The following is a 21,274-nucleotide window of genomic DNA, read 5'->3' as shown; positions in this document are numbered from 1 at the left end:
TAGGTCCAGTTGCTGACGACTCTGGGGTTGTGGCACTCATCTCGCTTTATTGGCCGAGGGAGCCGGCGTACGGCTTCCGGGTCATGGGCCAGCATGACTAAGCCGCTTCTGGCAAACAGAGCAGCGCATGGAAACGCCATTTACCTTCCCGCCGAAGTGGTACCTATTTATCTACTTGCATATTGACGTGCTTTTGAACTGCTAGGTGGGCAGGAGCAGGGACCGAGCAACGGGAGGTCACCCCCTCGCGGGGATTCGAACCTCCGACCTTCTGATTGGCAGGTCCTAGGTTCTGTGGTTTAACCCACAGCGCCACCCGCATCCCTGGTTTTCGCTTACCTCGTAGCAAATCGTCACAACCTTCTTGGTATTGACGGTTAGGCATTAGTATTGTTCTGTAGATGAAAGAGGGAAGGTAGTGCCATCACCTGCCCCATATATTGAAGGGTAGTCCGATGCAGGATTCCGGAGGGCCTGGCCCTATCCAAAGCCTAAGGAGGTGAGGGCCCAAGGCACGCCCCCTAGCGGTGACCCCGGGGGAGTTCCTAGTTGATGTGCATCAGCAGGACTCCCCCTACTGGTGGTTAACCCTTCCTGGACTTCAAGCAGACGGGCTGAAGCCGGATATAGTCGGTTAGGACCAATGCCTAAGCCAATACCGCTCAGCACCTGTAACCAATAAAGTTGTGGCCTTTTTTAGCCCATTAACCTTAAATAATTGGGTCATGTGTCTTTATTTCCACGGGGGGAGGGGGGGACTCGCCACACAATTAAGAGTCGCAGAATCATAGAATTGTAGATTTGGGAGGCCTGCAAGGCAGGGATCTCAGCTAAATCTCAACTAATCTCAGCTGAAGCATTAATTAATGAATACTTTAGCTGACCTCTGAATAATAATAAGAATAATAAATGTGACCTCAGAATCATAACCCTTGAGGTCAAACAATGGGGCACATATTATGTTGCACCAGATCCATGAATAATCTCTTGGTTTGTTAAAAAAAAAATCCTTATTAAATTTTTAATATTTAATAAGGAATGGGGATTTTTTTATAATTTATCTTATTAACCATTGTAAACAGCTAAAATCATTAGTAGGTTTGGAATAACACGTAGTTTAATGGTGAATTTTGGAGGCCAAAAGGGAGAGAGGCCAAATATTTGGATTATGATTAAAGTTGCAGGAGGAAATGATCAACAACAGGACCCACAAAGGGAAGTCCAGGAGATTCTTTGGAATCTGGTTTTTATGTTGCATGTTGGATATGTGATTGTAAAACCAAATCAATCAATTAAATAAGAATAATAATCTCCCGGTTCCATTGTTTTTCAACTAAATGATTTGATTGTTTTTCAACTAAATTCCAATTCATTGGAATTTGGTGCAGAGATTTGGGGACATTTTAACGTTTGCTTCTGCCGTGATTTCCTGACAATGCAAATCACCACCTCCCTCCGCTTGCTATTGGCTGCATGGGGGGGGGGGGGCGGGTGGAGATGAAAGAGAAACATGTAAGGAGGGAGGAGCAATTTGATTTAGTTCACAATCAAAGGCAAGCCAAATGGGCATAGACTAAAGCAATAGGCAAACAGAAACAGCCATCCTTTTGTATGCTTTTGGTGCCTCTGTAGCTCAGTCGGTTAGAGCGGGTTGCTGACAGCACCAAGGTTACAGGTTTGATCCTCGTACGGGACAGCTGCATATTCCGACATTGCAGGGGGCTGAACTAGATGATACTCAGAATCTGTTTGGGTGGAGAGTGCAGAAGGATGGAGTTATTAGTGAAAAAGAGCAGACAAAAAATTATGATGTTTGGGGGAAATGTGGGAAGTGATCCATGAAAGGCAGTCAAGTACAGTGGTACCTCGGGTTACAGACGCTTCAGGTTACAGACTCCGCTAACCCAGAAATAGTTAGTTCTTAACCTCAGGTTAAGAACTTTGCTTCAGGATGAGAACAGAAATTATGCAGCGGCAGCGGGAGGCCCCATTAGCTAAAGTGATACCTCAGGTTAAGAACAGTTTCAGGTTAAGAACGGACCTCCGGAATGAATTAAGTACTTAACCCGAGGTACCACTGTACAACATTCCTTGTAATGCTGGAGAAGACATGGGAGGGAATGTTTGGTTCAGCCAGTTGAAACTTCCTGTTCCTCCTGGCTGGAGCATCCTTCCTTTTGCATGTGATAAAAGGTGGGCGTGACCTAACCTGCCCAGGTAACAAAAGGACGAATCACACAGCACACCTGTCTCTTTTTTACTTCCTTCTTCGTTTGACCAGCTTTTAGCTAAGAGTGCTCTGCTAGCTCTCAGCTAGCAGAAGCCCTGGGATTATTCCCCCAAATGGGGTAGATCCACATGTACATATTTGTAACTAAGTCTGCCTTCAGGAATCCAACTGTGAACTGATGTGAGTAAACTTTTTTTATTGACTTTGAATAAGATTGTGGCGTCTTTATTCTTTTAAGAGGGACTCAAGGGAACTTAGGGACGTGGGTGGCGCTGTGGGTTAAACCACAGAGCCTAGGACTTGCCAATCACAAGGTTGGCGGTTCGAATCCACGAGATGGGGTGAGCTCCCGTTTCTCGGTCCCTGCTCCTGCCAACCTAGCAGTTCAAAAGCACGTCAAAGTGCAAGTAGATAAATAGGTACCACTCTGACGGGAAGGTAAACGGTGTTTCCATGTGCTGTTCTGGTTTGCCAGAAGCGGCTTACTCATGCCCCGGAAGCTGTACATTGGCTCCCTCGGCCAATAAAGTGAGATGAGCACCGCAACCCCAGAGTCAGTCACGACTGGACCTAATGGTCAGGGGTCCCTTTACCTTTACAAGGAAGCTTACCAGGAACGTACAATTCAATCTGAGACAGACTGAATTGTATAATACAGTGGACCCTCCGGATATGAATTAAATTCATTCCGGGGGTCTGTCTGCAACCCAAAAACTCCGTAGGCAGAGGCACCGCTTCTGCAAACACGCATGGCACAATTGAGCGCTTCTGCGCGCGCGCGTGGCGCACAGAATGCTTCTGCACATGCGTGCATGGTGACAACCGGAAGTATACACTTCCAGGTTTGCCACGTTCATAACCCGAAAGTTACATATCCAGAGTGGTACATAACTAGAGGGTTCACTGTAGTGAGAGGCTCACACGAGCCTGCAACCAGACATCTGCTGTGGATGTAAAAAGGGGAATGTAACTCTGCTAAGTAAAGGAACTTGCTAGCGCAAGTTAGGAAGGATATGAATAAACAATATCTCGTCTCCTGCCACTCGGAACATGCCCACAGAAACAGCTTTGCAAGCTTGCGTACATTATGGCAAAAAACCGCAGGCGAAAATAGGAAGCATTTGCAGTGGAGGCCAGAGATGGCAAGGAAGGGCAGAGGTGAGAAGGAACCAAGAGAGCAAGGGGCTGGCGGGAGAACCGCTCCGAAGAAACGCCACAGACCTTGAAGCCAGGAGGTGCTAGATCATGCCAGAGAGGGAGGAATGTGAGGGAGATTGGCCACTCGACAGGGTGGCTGAAAAGGAATGGTTTGTTATGTCTGGAGTCTAGATCCCGAGAGGGGAAACTCTGCCAGCTGTGGCCTCACTGTCGGCGCTGCAGCCTTGACAGACCCCACGGGAGCAAGGAGGGCGAAGGACTAGGGTGGGGAGGGACTGGAGAGCAACCAGCGGAGTGCAAATCTCTCCCGATTTGCATCTTTCCAATCTGAGTTCAGTTCTGCACATCAGGTTTGCATTTTTAAAAATAATATCCCTCATGGAAACTCACCAGGTGAATGCGCCGTAATGGGTGATTTTGAAATATCACCTACCCCCCAGTTCTCCCACTCAAAACAAGACCAGCTGCATCAATTTCGAGGACATAGGAAGGTGATGGCACTGGTCCAACTAGCCAAGTCTTCTGTCCCGGCTGGCAGTGACTTTTCAGGTAGGATTCTTTCTACTTGGAGATGCTACTGAAGATTGAATTTAGGACCTTTTGTATATCTTTCGAAAACCACCAGCGACCTTTCGCACAGGCCTGCCCCCCTGTTATGTACTGAGTTGAATAGGATCCAAAATGCAGCAGTCTGATTGGTCCTAGAACAATGCAGCAGTATGATTGGTCTGCAGGAGCCACCCAATCCAGCTCCAGATGGAAGTGAATCCACAACCTGATTGGCCTACAGGAGAATTCCGGAATTAGCCAATCACGTTCAGCCCATTGTGTAAATAATGTATATAAAGCAGACATTCTGGGGGAACTTCCATTCCTCCTCACCTCTATGAGCTGAATAAAGAGAATGAAATCCATTCTCGACTCTGAGTATATATCACCCCCCCCTCCGATATCTCCGTTCAGATTTTGGTAGGATTTCAGCCATGAATTTATGGCTGAAGGCAGCCCTGTTTAGGGAAGTTTTTAATATTGAATGCTGTATTGTTTTTAACACTCAATTGAGAGCTGCCCAGAGTGGCTGGGGAAACTCAGCCAGATGGGCAGGGTACAAATAAATTATTATTATTATTATTATTATTATTATTATTATTATTATTATTATTCTTCCAGAGAAAATCTGCAGCCTTTGCAAACTCCACTGCCATTGTCACAGGGAGCCTTTGAGAAGACATAATGATGGCCCCAAATGGCTCAAAAGTACCCTCCCATTTTTAATTCGAAGGAGGAGGGCACCTCTGTGCCTTAGGTATTGGAAATTTAGGAAACACTCCCCCCATGTCTTTGCTTGTCATCAGCCAAGTCATTAATCAGACGTCAACTTGCAATCAAACCCCGGTTGATTAATTGCAGCGATTTAATCAATTAAAGCTTGAAGGAGCGACATCAGAAACTCGTTACTCGCGCTCCGATGATTGCACTTTTCCGGGCGGCATCTCAGGGAATGCCATGCGGATAGCTGAAGCGACACCTGCAACACGGAGGTAGCAAACACTCCGAGGGTTGATTGACGCCTCTCCTGTCCGTCCCTCGCTGCCCTTTTAAAATTTGCCAGGGTTCCACTTTCACGCCCCAAGGGTTGACGCCGGGCCTGCCTGCTCCGCTGGACTTAAAGAGCCTTTTTATTACCCATAACTTTCACCCCCGGAAGAATTTTAATTACTTGCTGACTTCCAGCTGCCTTTTAATTCTCAACATTCTTTCTGGGAAACAGAACACACAGTGTGTAGAGCAGGATATCCTTTCTGCCTAAAGCCCTGTTCTCCAAACTCCTTAAGAACATAAGGCAAACCTGCATGATGAGAGCAGTTTCCACCTTGTCCAGCCCCGTTCTCACAGACAGTGGTGGAGTGTTCCCGCCGCCGCCCAGGGAGGGGCAGCCCACTGGAGTGACCCCCACCCACTGGCCAGCCCATTTTTAAGGGTTTCATCAGGAAGAAATTTCTGACAGTAAGAGCTACAGTGGTACCTTGGTTCTCAAACTTACTCTGTTCCGGAAGTCCGTTCCAAAACCAAAGCGTTCCAAAACCAAGACACACTTTCCCATAGAAAGTAATGGATTAATCTGTTCCAGACTTTTAAGAACAACCCCTAAAACAGCAATTTAACATGAATTTTACCATCGAACGAGACCACTGAACCATAAAATGAAAGCAATAAACAATGAACTGCAGTCAATCAATCAATCAATCAATCAATAGCTGAACTGGGTTCCACACAGTCACAAAAACAAAACAAAAAGAGCTGCGAAAACGAAAACGCGAAATAAATAGCAAAAACAGACAGACCTCAGCGTAACACTCAAAACAGAAGTGTGGCACTCAAAATGGAAGCGTAACACTCAAAACGGAGCGTGTTCAGCTTCTGAAAAAAGTTTGCAAACCTAAACACTTACTTCTGGGTTTGCAGCGTTTGGGTTCCAAGTTGTTTGAGTACCAAGGTGCTTGAGAACCAAGGCTCCACTGTATTTGAAAATGGATGCTTTAGCTGAGATTCCTGCATTGCAGGAGGTTGGACAAGATGACTAGACAACAGAAGTAAAAAAATCAATTTTGCTCATCTTTCTAAACATTACAGACAAGCCAAAGGCACATTTAATTTCTGTTATCTTAAGTTCTTCCTGATTTTGAGTCAAAATCTCCTTCCTTGCAACTTGAATCCATTGGCTTGAGCAGAAAACAAGCTTGCTCCCTCTTCCGCAGGGCAGCCCATCAGATTTTTGAAATGACTATCATATCATATCTTCTCCAGGATAAACATCCCCAACTCCCAACTCTACTTGGTTAACAGACCCGTGAGCATCTTGGTCACCCTCCTCTGCACACGTTCCAGCTTCTTGCAGGTAGAAAAATCATTAAGTGGTCCACCCAGACCTCCAGCAGTTTTCAAGTGGTCCATGGCGGAGGCATGAAGTGAGAGGAGCAAAGGGAGGAATGCAGGCGCAGTCTCTGATTGGCTGGAAAGCACCCTGGAGAGGAGACATGGCCAGCGGTAGGGAGGCTTCGTGGGGGAAAGACCTGTCAGAGATGAACTGCTGTGCTCATTCTGTGTCCAGGGCAGCTGTCTACCAGCTCCATCTCCAACCCTATCTGCCCGCAGGCTGTCTCGCCAGAGTGGTGCATGCTCTGGTTATCTCCCGCTTGGACTACTGCAATGCGCTCTATGTGGGGCTACCTTTGAAGGTGACCTGGAAACTACAACTAATCCAGAATGCGGCAGCCAGACTGGTGACTGGCAGTGGCCGCTGAGACCATATAACACTGGTCCAGAAAGACCTACATTGGCTCCCAGTAGGTTTCCGGGTACAATTCAAAGTCTTGGTGCTGACCTTTAAAGCCCTAAATGGCCTCGGCCCAGTATACTTGAAGGAGGGTCTCCACCCCACATCGTTCAGCCTGGATTCTGAGGTCCAGCTCCGAGGGCCTTATGGCAGTTCCCTCAGTGCAAGAAGTGAGGTTACAGGGAACCAGGCAGAGGGCCTTCTTAGTAGTGGCACCTGCCCTGTGGAACGCCCTCCCATCAGATGTCAAGGAAATAAACAATTATATGGCATTTAGAAGACATCTGAAGGCAGCTCTGTTTAGAGAAGTTTTTAATGTTTGATGTTTTATTGCTACTTTATTATTAATAATATTCTGTTGGGATCCACCAAGAAACCCAGCCAGATGCGTGGGGTATAAATAACAAATTATTATAATACAGTGGTACCTTGGGTTACATATGCTTCAGGTTACATACGCTTTAGGTTACAGACTCCGCTAACCCAGAAATAGTACCTCAGGTTAAGAACTTTGCTTCAGGATGAGAACAGAAATCGTGCTCCGGCGCCGCAGCAGCAGCAAGAGGCCCCATTAGCTAAAGTGGTGCTTCAGGTTAAGAACAGTTTCATGTTAAGAATGGACCTCCAGAACGAATTAAGTACTTAACCCAGGGTACCACTGTAAATCATTATAGGCCTTTTGTAAGGGACTGGCTGGACGACAGCAGGTCAGAGGGAGAAGATTGGAAGGAGGTGATGGGGGCTGAAGGGGCAACAGGATTTCGTGAGCAGGAGGAAGCTGTGACAGGGAGCAGTTCAGATGCTGAGGCTGAAGCAGAGGAGGGTGTGGTTAAGAGACCGCCGAAGAATCCCGGGAGTCTCCCTCTCCTGCTGTGACAAGCTCCCATCCCTCCTGGTCTCCAAAAACGCGCAGAATAACGAGGAGAGCAGAACAGATACCAAAGGTGTGCTTGGGAAACATCTGGCAGTGGAAGAACCTTCGAAAGGGTGGAAGGAAGCCACCTTCATTTCTGGAAACTGCTCTATAGTGGCAAGACCAGGCACCCCCAAACTTGGCCCTCCAGATATTTCGGGACTACAATTCCCATCATCCCTGACCACCGTTCCTGTTAGCTAGGGATGATGGGAGTTGTAGTTCCAAAACATCTGGCGGGCTGAGTTTGGGGATGCCTGGGCAAGACCTACTGGTTAAAGGGTTGCTGAGTTGTATTCAAGGCATTGCCTTGAAGACATAATCACTTTAACAGACCCTCCAAGTGCCCCTATTTTCCAGGGACAATCCGAAATTTACAGAAGCTATCCTGGTTTCTGATTCGATCCTGGAACGTTCTGCTTTTCTTTAAGATGTCCTTCTTCTCGTCGGAGAAATGTTGGAGGGTATGGAGTTATGCGACCCCAAGAACCAAGGAGATAAGTAACTATACAACTTTTAGAAGACATCTGAAGGGAGCACTGGATAGGGAGGGTTTTTAATGTTTTATGTTTTATGATGTTTTTATATATGTTGGAAGCCGCCTAGAGTGGCTGGGGCAACCCAGCCAGGTGGACAGAGTACTGTATTATTATTATTATTATTATTATTATTATTATTATTATTATTATTCTATAGGAAATCCCTATTTTCATCGGAGAAATGTCGGAGGGTCTGCTTCATTGACAACTGAATCTGTTTCTTGGTACTGACCTGCTTCTGAACCAAACCTTGACACCTGTGCAGATCCTGTTTTGCGAACAAAGAGTTAACTCCAACTCATTGGTGTGATTTATTGCTGCTCGCTCCTGACCGAGACATCACAGTTCGTATATCTGCAAGAACCTGCACGTAGCTTTTAAAGACGCGCCGCCCACATCGAACGGCTTTTAAGAGGGGATGGCTTTAGACAAGAATCAGGGAATCTGCTCGAAGACATTAACAGGTCTGCCGAGCTAAGCATCCCACTTGCAGCAGAAGCTTCTGGGAAGCCACAAATGGGACGTGCAGGCAAAGGACCCACCCTTGTTTGTTTGTTCGCCCCACAACGAGCGGTATTTATGATGAATAGACTTAATTGAAAACATCTACCAATTAGCCCCTCCAGGCCCCGGTTGATTTCTTCGAAAAGTAATAGGCTTCTAAATCTTCTTTCCTTTCCCCTTCTTGGCTATTTCCAGCTCTGGGCTACACCCAAATAGCAGCAGCAAAGAAACCATTAGACAGATCTTATGAAAAGGAGGGGAAAGGCTTTGTGTCTCTGCACCGATCAATGAGGGTTAACACACAATTGCGTAAACAAAGCTCTTCCCAGCACAGCTTAGGAATCTGAACCCACCAGATACCTGCACTTTTAAGTATTTGCACACATTCTGCCGAACGATCCTTTTCAACATTTCTTCCCCCTTGGGTCCCACTAACAATTAGTGGACACAATCCCTTTAAAGTCATCGACTCAGCTGCTACCACCAGGCAGGGAACAGGTGGGAGATGGGTGATTTTTACCGCACAGTGAATTTAGGCAGGAAAGAAAGGAAGAATCGCTTATAATTTTGCATAAGTGTTGTGCATTTTGCTGTTATTTATGCAGCCCTCTAGATCCCTGCAGATCAATTTATACCTCGGAGAACTTATGTGTTAATATTTGACAATACTGGCGTCAATCTGTTGTACAATTAAAACTTAATGAGCTGCTAAATCGTTCGAATCGTACCTATTCACCGAATTGTTGGAACTGAATTATTCATATGTGCTGATGTTTATTGCCAAACCTTTTAATTTTTATCCACGTGTTGGAAGCCCAATCTTACAGGACAGCTGCAAATAATTATTATTATTAATAATAATAATAATAATATTTTTTAGATGTTTTAACTGTTTTTTTAAAAAAAGTTTTCATAGTTTTGTTTAATTATCGATGTGTATATTTATTAGTTGTTATTACGTTTCTATCCCAACTGTCCTCCAAGGAGCTCAGAGGGGCAGGCATCTTTTCTCCCTGTCTCTACAGTGGTGCCTCGCAAGATGAAATTAATTCGTTCAGCAAGTTTTTTCTTCTTGCGAGTTTTTCGTCTTGCGAAGCACGGTTTCCCATAGGAATGCATCGAAAATCAATCAATACGTTCCTATGGAGACCGTCCGGGGACAGAGGGGAAGATTGCTTCTCCCCGTTGCCTGCCCCGCAATCTGTGCGCCTTCCCCTCTGTCCCCATAGATTGTAGGGCTGGCAACAGGGAGAAGCGATCTTCTCCCCGTCGCCCCTTGCTTCAAAAGAGGTCCGGGGACAGCGGGGAAGACGCGCTGCGCTTCCCCGCTGTCCCCGGAGCTTGCGGGGCAAGCTTCGTTTTGCAAAGCAAGCCCATAGGGAAATGCGTCTTGCGAAGCGGCTAAGAAAACGAAAAACTCCTCTGTCTAGCGAGTTTTCCGTCTTCCGAGGCGTTCGTCTTGCGGGGTACCACTGTACTTTATCCTTACAACAACCTTGCGAGGCAGGTTAGGCTGAGAAACTGTGACTGACCTAAGGTGATAGCCCTGAACAACTTTCGGAGGAAGGGTAAGGAATGTAAATAAATACAGGGTGGAATTCAGTGCAGCACTAAGCAGTTAGTTCCGCCCGTGAAAGCATTTCTTCTTCCCAGACAGAACAATATCTTCTTCCATCCCTGCCTACTGTCCTGAAGGGGTGAGTGTCTCCTGACCCCACCCCAAAGCAAATTTTGGGAACGTGAACAGGGTTGCATGGGGGGGGGAGCCCCTTTGTGCTTCCTGTTCAGAGAGGCAGGAGAGGATATATTGTTTAATAATAATAATAACTTGCGCTTGCAATTTCTATAACTTAGCAGAGTTTCACATTCCACTTTTAAACGCACAGCGGATAGCTGGTTGCAGGCTTGTTTAAGCCTCTCAATATTACATTCCTGGTAAGTTCCCTTATAAGGGACGCGGGTTAAACCACAGAGCCTAGGACTTGCCGATCAGAAGGTCGGCGGTTTGAACCCCCGTGACGGGGTGAGCTCCCGTTGCTCAGTCCCTGCTCCTGCCAACCTAGCAGTTCGAAAGCATGTCAAAGTGCAAGTAGATAAATAGGTACCGCTCCAGCGGGAAGGTAAAGGGCATTTCCGTGCGCTGCTCTGGTTCGCCAGAAGCAGCTTAGTCATGCTAGCTACAGGACCTGGAAGCTGTATGCTGGCTCCCTCGGCCAGTAAAGCGAGATGAGCGCCGCAACCCTAGAGTTGTCTGCGACTGGACCTAATGCCAAGCTACAGGGAACCAGGCAGAGGGCCTTCTCGGTGGTGGCACCTGCCCTGTGGAACACCCTTCCACCAGATGTCAAAGAGAACAACAACCACCAGACTTTTAGAAGACATCTGAAGGCAGCCCTGTTTAGGGAAGCTTTTAATGTTTAACAGACTACTGTATCTTAATCCTTTGTTGGAAGCTGCCCAGAGTGGCTGGGGAAACCCAGCCAGATGGGCGGGGTATAAATAATAAATTATTATTATTATGGGCCAGTTAAATAACCCCCATGGGCCTTTTTAGGTTGCCGACCCCTGTACTAATGCATCAATTTCACATCAATATTGCGCTGGTCAAGGATTGCTCGAAAGAGAAAAGAGAGAAAGTCCTTTCTGAGATGGAGAAGCAGCCAGAGGAATGCTAATGGAAGTGCGAAATAAAAGCTTTGCTTGAGAAGAGAAGAGGCAGGGAAAGCAGGAATCCGAGGGAGGGAGGGAGGGAGGGAGGGAGGGAGGGAGGGAGGGAGGGAGGGAGGGGAATCATAGAATTGTAGAGTTGGAAGGGACCACGACAATCATCTATCTCAACCCCCTGGATGCAGAAATCTTTCACCCAACATGGGTCTCGAACCCACAACCTTGAAATTAAGAGTCTTGTGGCTTTCCATCCATTTGAGAGTCTCATGATCGACTGACTGAGCTCCCCCAGGGAGAGGGCAACCAGAGATGGAGGGATACGGGGAGGAAATTTCATTCAGTTCACACTAAATTGCACTTTCCAGAATAAGACGCAAACCAGAACGTAACCCTCCTTCCAAAATTGCGCTTCCCTGAATATTTTGCAACACAGCTCTCCTGCCAAGTGCAAGAATTCAGTCAAAACAACAACAACACACACACACACACACTAGGGTAAAACATGCATAAAACCACAGACACATATGTGTATGTGTGTTTTAATGATCCGAACAGAGTGAACAATTATGATTCACGGGGCTGTGGAGAGTGCAGGAATGCCAACTTGGCCCCATAACCGTTAGTGCCCAGGGCCTTGGGTGCCAGCCAGTGTGCATGGCCCTGGCACCAAAATTTGTGGGTGCCCGGCCCCTTCATGGGGAATTTTGTGGGTGCTCAGGCACCCAGGGCCCCAGGGAGTTAGCACCTATGGGAGACTGCATGTATAAACTGAACAGTTTGTTTTTGGGTTGCTGTTTTGCTAATGTTGTTCGTATTCTTTTACAGAACATAAATGGAAGGTGCATTTAGAGAATAGTGATGGGCTTTTTTTTGGTATTTCCACGGCTAGTCCTATTTTTAGGTTATTAGAAGCAGCGTCCAATTTATGTAAATTGCATATACTAAAAAACATACTGTCTGAAAACCTTGGTGTTTCCCAAATCCATTGCAAATCCCTTTCAGTGGGTGAACTCCAGTCTGAATGGAGTATGATCGACCCACTGTCAAGACATGCTAGCATAATTTCCCAAACTTCCATTCCCATTTTGTTCCTGAACTAAGCAATACTGCCAAAGCACTGAGATACTTTTAATCTATCTATCATCTATCTATCTATCTATCTATCTATCTATCTATCTATCTATCTATCTATCATCTATCTATCTATCATCTATCTATCTATCTATCATCTATCTATCTATCTATCTGAGGGACGCGGGTGGCTGTGGGTTAAACCACAGAGCCTAGGACTTGCTGATTAGAAGGCCGGCGGTTCGAATCCCTGTGACGGGGTGAGCTCCCGTTGCTCAGTCCCTGCTCCTGCCAACCTAGCAGTTCAAAACCACGTCAAAGTGCAAGTAGATAAATAGGTACCGCTCCGGCGGGAAGGTAAACGGTGTTTCCGTGCGCTGCTCTGGTTCGCCAGAAGCGGCTTAGTCATACTGGCCACATGACCTGGAAGCTGTACGCCGGCTCCCTTGGCCAATAAAGCGAGATGAGCGCCACAACCCCAGAGTCGGCCACGACTGGACCTAATGGTCAGGGGTCCCTTTACCTCTATCTATCTATCTATCTATCTATCTATCTATCTATCTATCTATCATCTATCTATCTATCTATCTATCTATCTATCTATCTATCTATCATCTATCTATCTATATCATCTATCATCTATCATCTATCTATCTATATCTATCTATTTCTAGGGCTCCCCCCCCCATAACTCCGTGGGCACCATTGTAATTCTAAGAGAACGAGGCGTTCAGGGTGAGTTCTAGAAAAACAGTGCTGTTCTCTAAAAGTTTTACTAAGCGGATTATGACGAATCTTCACTACTGGGGGGGGGGCGTCTTCTAAATGTCCAAAATGCCAACGCTTCCAAACTTATATAGATTGTGTTATGCCTATGTGGGTGCTAAGTAACAGGCATCGACACTCTGTAATTCTTCTCTCTTCAGAGGTCACTGGGCCCCATAAATTCCTCCCCCCCCTCTCAAAAATATGTTGGCCTCCATCCCTGCCTCCGAGGCTGTTATGATATCCACTTCCAGGCAGAGGAACACAAGGCATATATACCGATCCTTAGATAACCCAGCACTCTGATTCCACTCAGCTGCTATTTCAAACGGTGTTTGAGTTTGGAGAAGAGAGAGCTTTTGCTAAACTAATGTCTCAGAAGAGCATTGTTGTTGTTTCATCGTTTAATCATGTCCGACTCTTCGTGATCCCTGGACCAGAGCACGCCAGGCACTCCTGTCTTCCACTGCCTCCCGCAGTTTGGTCAAACTCATGCTGGTAGCTTCGAGAACACCGTCCAACCATCTCGTCCTCTGTCGTCCCCTTCTCCTTGTGCCCTCCATCTTTCCCAACATCAGGGTCTTTTCCAGGGAGTCTTCTCTTCTCATGAGGTGGCCAAAGTCTTGGAGCCTCAGCTTCAGGATCTGTCCTTCCAGTGAGCACTCAGGGCTGATTTCCTTCAGAATGGAGAGGTTTGATCTTCTTGCAGTCCATGGGACTCTCAAGAGTCTCCTCCAGCACCAGAATTCAAAAGCATCCATTCTTCGGCGATCAGACTTCTTTATGGCCCTACTGGTTTTCCCAGTAGCGAAGTATGGAAGTGAGAGCTGGACCATAAAGAAGGCTGATTGCCGAAGAATGGATGCTTTTGAATTCTGGTGCTGGAGGAGACACAAGGAGAAGACACAGCGGAAGACACAGCGGAAGACAGGAGTGCCTGGCATGCTCTGGTCCATGGGGTCACGAAGAGTCGGACACGACTAAGCGATTAAACAACAACAAGAGCACCACCTGCCTTGAAACCAAACCAAACCCAGAGTTAATAGTAGCCAGGAGGGGAAAGGGTTAACCCCCTGGTCCCCACAGCTTCTCTCCCCTTAAGTAGAGAAAAAGATATAGGGGCTTTGCGATCAGATTTTCTGACATCACATAGCTTGGCATTTCAATGCAGCTTTAGAGCTGTTAAATTCATTTGGCAACGGTGGCATCAAATTTCTGTGCAAAAAAACCCGAAAGACTTTCTAAAACCTATGACAAACCAGGTCAGCAGGCTATTGATCTGTTTTGTCTAGCAGGGTTCATTCTGGGGGGCTTTGGGGTCTGGGAGAGAGGTAATTCCCACCAGTGTGGCTCCCCTTTTCAGGGGAGATGCTGGACAGATGTTCAGCCAAGACTGGGATATGAGAAGCCCAGGTGAGACCATTTGCCTATTGAATCCAAGAATGGCAGGAGGGGCTGTGGTGTTCGCAGAATGTAAGGAGCTGCCTTCTAGACTGATTGCAGCTCTCCAGGGTCTCAACCTGGAGCATGGCGGATGGGTGGTCTTCCCCCATTACTTACTGCCTGATCCCTGAAGCCGTGGATGCCAGACATTGAACCTGAGACGTTCTGCAGTCAGAGCAGGTGCTCCACCAATAAGAGGAAGCCTGCATCCTTTTGACCAGCTTGGGGGTGCCAATCTACTCTCTTCAGGGTCTCAGGCAAAGAGACAGAGCTATCTCCCATCCCTTAACCCTCTTAGAACTGCAGATCTCCAGGACTGAACCCGGGGCCTTCTGCAAGCCCAGCAGCTGTCCTGACACCAAGTCTCTCTCTTAGCAAAGCAACGAGAATAATGCCGTTTTGGGCTCTTCATTTTGTCTAAGAGGCTTTTCTGCAGTTAGGTGCCTAATAAAAAGACCAGTCAATCAATTATAATTATGGAGACTCGACGCTCAGTTTGTAAGCGACTTGGAACCACAGAAAGCACCTCCGGGAAGCCCCAAGGGGCGTCTCTGGAAAGGCACCCACCCATCCAACCTTCCCCAATCCCAGGTTTTTGGGGACCCTTCTCCAAAGAGGGTGGGGGGTTTCCAGCTGAAGCAAACGCAGGCAGCCCCAGGCGAGGTCCGGCTCCCCTCCTCTCTCTCCCAGGCAGCCTTACCGGATCGTGTCCTCCTCTTTCTCCGGGCCAGGGGTCTCTCTCTCCGGGCTGGAGGCGCGAGGCAGCCTCCTCGCCGGCGCGTGGGAACCTGCGCTGCGCTCTGGCTCCGGGAAGCGGCGCGCAGGACGGACAGCAGGGAAGGCGGTGGGGAGGGAGGGCAGACACGCCCCGGGCCAGCCCTCCAAGCCCGCCCCGTCGGAGGCTCCCTCTGCTGCTTCGCTCCTGCAGCCGCATCCACCCTCCGTTGACACCTGCTCCACTTCCATCCCGGGGACCTCTAACCTGATCTCCATCCCCTTTGGGATGCCAGGGGCGCGCGTCTTTGGAAAAGGGGAGGAGGATGAGTTCAGAAGCAGGGTAATTTCAACCCACAATTCCCTAAATTACGATAGGATAATCTTTATTGTCATTGTCCCATACAGAACAACGAAACTGAAAAAATCTACATCAGATATTCAAAAACCAACAAGCCTGCTATCCCAGCCTGGTCAGCCCCCTAAAAACTCTGATACCCCATAATTAAATACAATATATACTCCCACAGAGACTACCTTAAAGGTAAAGGGTAAAGGGACCCCGACCATTAGGTCCAGTTGAAGAGGACTCTGGGGTTGCGGCGCTCATCTCGTTTTATTGGCCGAGGGAGCCGGCGTACAGCTTCCAGGTCATGTGGCCCAGTGGCGTAGCGTGGGGGTGCAGGGGGGGGGCCGGCCGCACCGAGCGCAACATCTGGGGGTTAGGGTTAGGGGGCGCAAATCCACGGGTTAGGGGGTCAAATTACTTGCCTTGCCCCGGGTGCTGACAACCCACGCTACGCCACTGATGTGGCCAGCATGACTAAGCTGCTTCTGGCGAAACCAGAGCAGCGCATGGAAATGCTGTTTGCCTTCCCGCCGGAGCGGTACCTATTAATCTACTTGTACGTTGAACTGCTTTCGAACTGCTAGGTTGGCAGGAGCAGGGACCGAGCAACGGGAGCTCACCCTGTCACAGGGATTTGAACTGCCGACCTTCTGATCGGTAAGTCCAAGGCTCTGTGGTTTAACCCACAGCGCCACCCGCATCCCTAGAGACTACCTTAAAAAGGTAAAGGGACCCCTGACCATTAGATCCAGTCATGACTGACTCTGGGGTTGTGGCGCTCATCTCGTTTTATTGGCCGAGGGAGCTGGCGTACAGCTTGAGACTACCTTACACTGCATTCAAAACCAAAATCGCATTTGGATAGAAACTGTTTCTCAGGCGGCTAGTCCTAGTCTTTATAACCCTGTACCTTCTTCCAGAAGGCAGAAAAACCAATAAAAAACCAATCAAATACTTAACTAGCTGAGGTTCTGCCCCCGCCCAACATAAAGCTTGCCCCCGCTAACATAAATCCTGGCTACGCCCATGAGGCGGCCCCCTCAAATGTTTTATAATGGGATTTTTTGTGTGTGAAGATCCCTTCGGCCCCTAGGAGGTGGCTCCTATGCTCAATTGCAAGGGGGCCAGCTTGAATAATATATGGGGGGAGGTAAGCCCCGCTCCACATAATAATAATAATAATAATAATAATAATAATAATAATAATAATAATAATAATAAGTGCTTTTTTCAGGGGGTACTCAAGAGTGGGCAGTATGGCACCTCTTTTTGTTCTTGTTAAAAGGTAACAGCTTCATAGTCAGTACTGCAGAGTCGTAGCTATAAGAGGTTTTTGGCAGGTCTTTTTTTTGCCCCGGAGGGCTCACAGCCTGCTTTTTGTGTGTGTGTGTACGTACGTGCGCAAATGTGTGTTGTGGGGGACCAAACTGGGTCTTTGACCCGGGTTAAATAAAGCCTGGTTTTGCCCCTGAGTACCAGCACTTCTTTTTCTAGGAAAAAAGCGCTGGTAATAATGATAATGATGAAAATAATAATAATAATAATAATAATAATAATAATAATAATAATACTCCGTCCATCTGGCTGGGTTGTCCTAGCTTCTTCTCTGCCTGGCTTCCAACACATAAGAACATAATACTGTAAAAATAAAAACTTCCTGGTACTGGGCTGTTCTCAGATGTCTTTTAGAAGTTGTGTAGTTCTCGACATGGCACATACACACCATTTGAATGGCAATGCCCATCAAGGTTTTTTTGGGGGGGAGAGCCCCCTCAAATATTTTATTGGGGGCTGTAAGTTGGCTTCTGTGCTAAGATGTGTCTTTTTTACGGGGGTTATTTGGGTGGCCGGAAACTTATGTCCCCACTGTGGAAGGATGTGTGGATCCAGAATTGGCCTCCACAATCACTTACGGACTCACTGTTAAGACCGTGTTCATGGAAGGCAATCTTACTCATGGGTAGGCAAACTAAGGCCCAGGGGCCAGATCTGGCTCAATCGCCTTCTAAATCCAGGAATCAGTGTGTTTTTACATGAGTAGAATGTGTCCTTATATTTAAAATGCATCTCTGGGTTATTTTGGGAGGGATACAAATTCGTTCATTTCCACTCCAAAATATAGTCTGGCCCCCCACAAGGTCTGAGGGACAGCGGACCGGCCCCCTGCTGAAAGGTTTGCTGACCCCTGATCTTACTCGATTACGAGTGATCACAGAAGAAGAAGAAGCATAGAAGAGTTGAGAGGGAACACAAGGGTCATCTAGTCCAGCCCCCTGCAATGCAGGAATCTCTTTGCCCAATGTGGGACTCGAATCCATGACCCATGCTCTTCCAACTGAGTTACCCCAGCAATGTTATGGACAACACTCTCCTGGGCTCCTTGCCTCCTGCCTGTCCTAACCATGAGCTTTCCCCCAGTATAATAAGTGGCAAGCAAACCGCCGGATCTTGCAAGGCAATTTCTAAGAGCAAGCTCCAGTTCACTTTCTCCACCAGTGTCGCCTCTGTGAAGCTCCGAAGCAAGGAGGGAGAAACGTGGCAACCGTCTCCTGAATGTTTGGGGGACGTTGGTTTCCCAAATAACATTAGTTATTGTCAACATGCTTAGTGTTGTTATCGTCAACAGATACAACCTTGTTTTGGGAGCAGATTACCTGAAGGATCACTTTCTCCCATAAGTATGTACCTGCCTGGTCCTTTGATCTTCACCTGAGACCTTTCTCCAGGTGCCCCACTGAAGTTAGCCAGGTGCCCTCTAAGGAGAAGGCCTTTTCAGTGTTGGCACCCTATTTGCGGAATCGCCTCCCCACAGAGAAGCTCGCTAGGCATGGTGTTTTCAGCACTGGTGGAAGCCTTTTAAGCCTCCGATTTAATTTCAACGATACATTTTTAGAAAAGGTTAGTGTTATGTTGTGGGCGAACATATCAGACAACACAGTGATTTTTCCAAAGCAGCTCTTTATTTGTAAGCTGGAACAGAACTGAACTGAGGAGCTCAGTCAGCCTGCTTATATAGAGCTCCAGAACAATGTAACTGTTGCAACTTTCTAAAACTATCCAATCACTGAACGTCACTTTCGATCCTTCATTTGCATAACTATCTACAGTATCCCCCTGCTAGCCCAGTACATAACAGTTAGGCTGGGTGTGTGTCAGGTTTCCGTCAAGTAAAGCGTTGAGATTCCCAGAAATCAGCACAGCGCAAAGAGGCCCTTGCAAACCACCCCAATGACTTCTGCAGACTTGGTTGAGCTGCTTTCAATTTGAAATTAAATACAAATATTAACATGGCCCAAAGTCATGCAGTTTAATGCACTTAACGGCACAGCGGACAGTGAACAATCGGTGACGCAAACAGCAAAATTCATCCCTGCTGATGCAAGCCGAGTGCATTATCGCCTCGCATTTCGTCCCTGTTTCAGTTTCTTACTGACTCTAGTTGGGTGTTTTGGCACAGTTCCTTGGGAAACCGTTCCATACATTTGAGCCAGGAAGTGCCCCCTGATAATAATCCACACTCTTGTTTTTCCCCCAGGAGGCCTATATACAATGCGCTCATCCTTCGCAAGCTCAGAGGGTCTGGACTCTGCAGACTCAATGCCCACTGTTTATCTTTCCAGTGTGAAAATATGCAGACCCACATTTTTAGCAAGTCCTTGGAATCTAGAGCACCCAGAGGCAGCTTCCCATGAGGTCAGATCTTACGACAATCCAAATGGGGTGGGAAGGATGTGAAGCCACAATCGGATATCAGCTTTGGCTTGTGAATACACAGCTTGGCACGAGAGATTTTGTTTCAGGTCCCTGCTTACTTCTAAGGGACACGGGTGGCGCTGTGGTCTAAACCACTGAGCCTCTTGGGCTTGCCGATCGGAAGGTCGGCAGTTCGAATCCTCACGACGGGTGAGCTCCTGTTGCCCTGTCCCAGCTCCTGCCAACCTAGCAGTTCGAAAGCACACCAGTGCAAGTAGATAAATAGGTACCACTGTGGTGGGAAGGTAAACGGCATTTCCATGCGCTCTGGTTTCCATCACTGTGTCCCGTTGTGCCAGAAGTGGTTTAGTCCTGCTGGCCACATGACCCGGAAAGCTGTCTTTGGACAAACACTGGCTCCCTTGGCCTGAAAGCGAGATATGCTCCGCAACCCCATAGTCACCTTTGAGTGGACTTAACTGTCTAGGGGTCCTTTACCTTTACCTTCTGTGCACAGCAATTTATAGTGACTTCAGGTCCACAAGTGGACAGAGTTTAGCCCTGGTTGACTGCTCAAGTGACACACAGTGGTACCTCGGGTTACATACGCTTCAGGTTACAGACTCCGCTAACCCAGAAGTAGTACCTCGGGTTAAGAACTTTGCTTCAGAATGAGAACAGAAATATTACTCTGGCGGCGTGGCGGCAGCTAGAGGCCCCATTAGCTAAAATGGTGCTTCAGGTTAAGAATGGACCTCTGGAACGAATTAAGTACTTAACTTAAGGTCCCACTGTACTCCGAAGGAGTAACAGCAATGAGGTTGCCCTGTTGTTCATTGGATAGAAGACGGAACCTGGGCCCAAATTTACAAGCGCCTTTTGGTCCTGCAGTTTATTAAGATGCTTCTCACGGGTGGCGCTGTGGGTTAAACCACAGAGCCTAGGACTTGCCGATCAGAAGGTTGGCGGTTTGAATCCCCGCGATGGGGTGAGCTCCCGTTGTTCAGTCCCTGCTCCTGCCAACCTAGCAGTTCGAAAGCACATCAAAATGCAAGTAGATAAATAGGTACCGCTCCGGTGGGAAGGTAAACGGTGTTTCCATGCGCTGCTCTGGTTTGCCAGAAGCGGCTTGGTCATGCTGGCCACATGACCCGGAAGCTGTACGCCCGCTCCCTCGGCCAATAAAGCGAGATGAGCGCCGCAACCCCGGAGTTGGCCAGGACTGGACCTAATGGTCAGGGGTCCCTTTACCTTTACCTAGCCCCGCAGGTTTTGCATCTCCTTTTACTGCTCTGTTCCTGGGAACTTCTGATGCTTAATTCAGGAGGAACCGGCGCTCTTTAAGGAGCTTGGCGCAGCGAGATTTACAGCAGGCCTAAATGGAGAGATTGATGGATACAGTCTGGGCCCGAGCTTCGCGCAACGGCAGCCAACACACCATTAGCTCATGTTTGATGAATGGGAGCAAAAAGACCATTAGACAAGAGGGACTTCGCCAGAAGGCCATCTGTGCACTCTTTTTGCGGGAAGGACTTTGTAAAGATTGCAGAAGGCTGTCATCTGCAACTCTTCTGGAGGGGAGCCGGGATTCGTGTTTACAGGAGAAGAGATCTTGGGCTCCGAGAGTGATGTGGCCAGGTCCCCAGAGCCTCAGGGCTGGGGAGATAAGGAGAGAGGCTTCTCGGAAGAGGTGACATGTGAGAGGTTTATAAAAGGATGTGTGGCATGGGGAAAGAAAAGTACTTTCTCCCTCTCGCTTAGAACTAGAACTCGTGGGAATCAGATGAAGATTCGGGGCAGATAAAAGAAAGCACTTTTGCACACCAAACCTAGCCAGATGGGTGGGGTATTAATAATAATAATAATTTATTATTTGTACCCCGCCCTTCTG

At 47.7% G+C, this 21,274-nt stretch overlaps 1 protein-coding gene across 1 annotated transcript in view; it reads right to left on the bottom strand.

Moving 5' to 3' along the window:
• Positions 1 to 15,433, bottom strand: part of P2RY6 (pyrimidinergic receptor P2Y6) — a 44,812-nt gene extending 29,379 nt beyond the window's left edge. Inside the window, exon 1 of the mRNA XM_081909986.1 lies at positions 15,328 to 15,433. The gene's annotated coding sequence lies outside the window, so the exon portion shown is untranslated. The remainder of the gene's footprint in view (positions 1 to 15,327) is intronic.
• Between the last annotated feature and the right edge of the window lie 5,841 nt (positions 15,434 to 21,274).

Source organism: Podarcis melisellensis (genome assembly GCF_964234715.1).
Source record: "Podarcis melisellensis genome assembly, chromosome: 4".
Classification (NCBI taxonomy): Eukaryota; Metazoa; Chordata; class Lepidosauria; order Squamata; family Lacertidae; genus Podarcis; species Podarcis melisellensis.
This window is presented reverse-complemented; position numbering and strand designations above follow the sequence as displayed.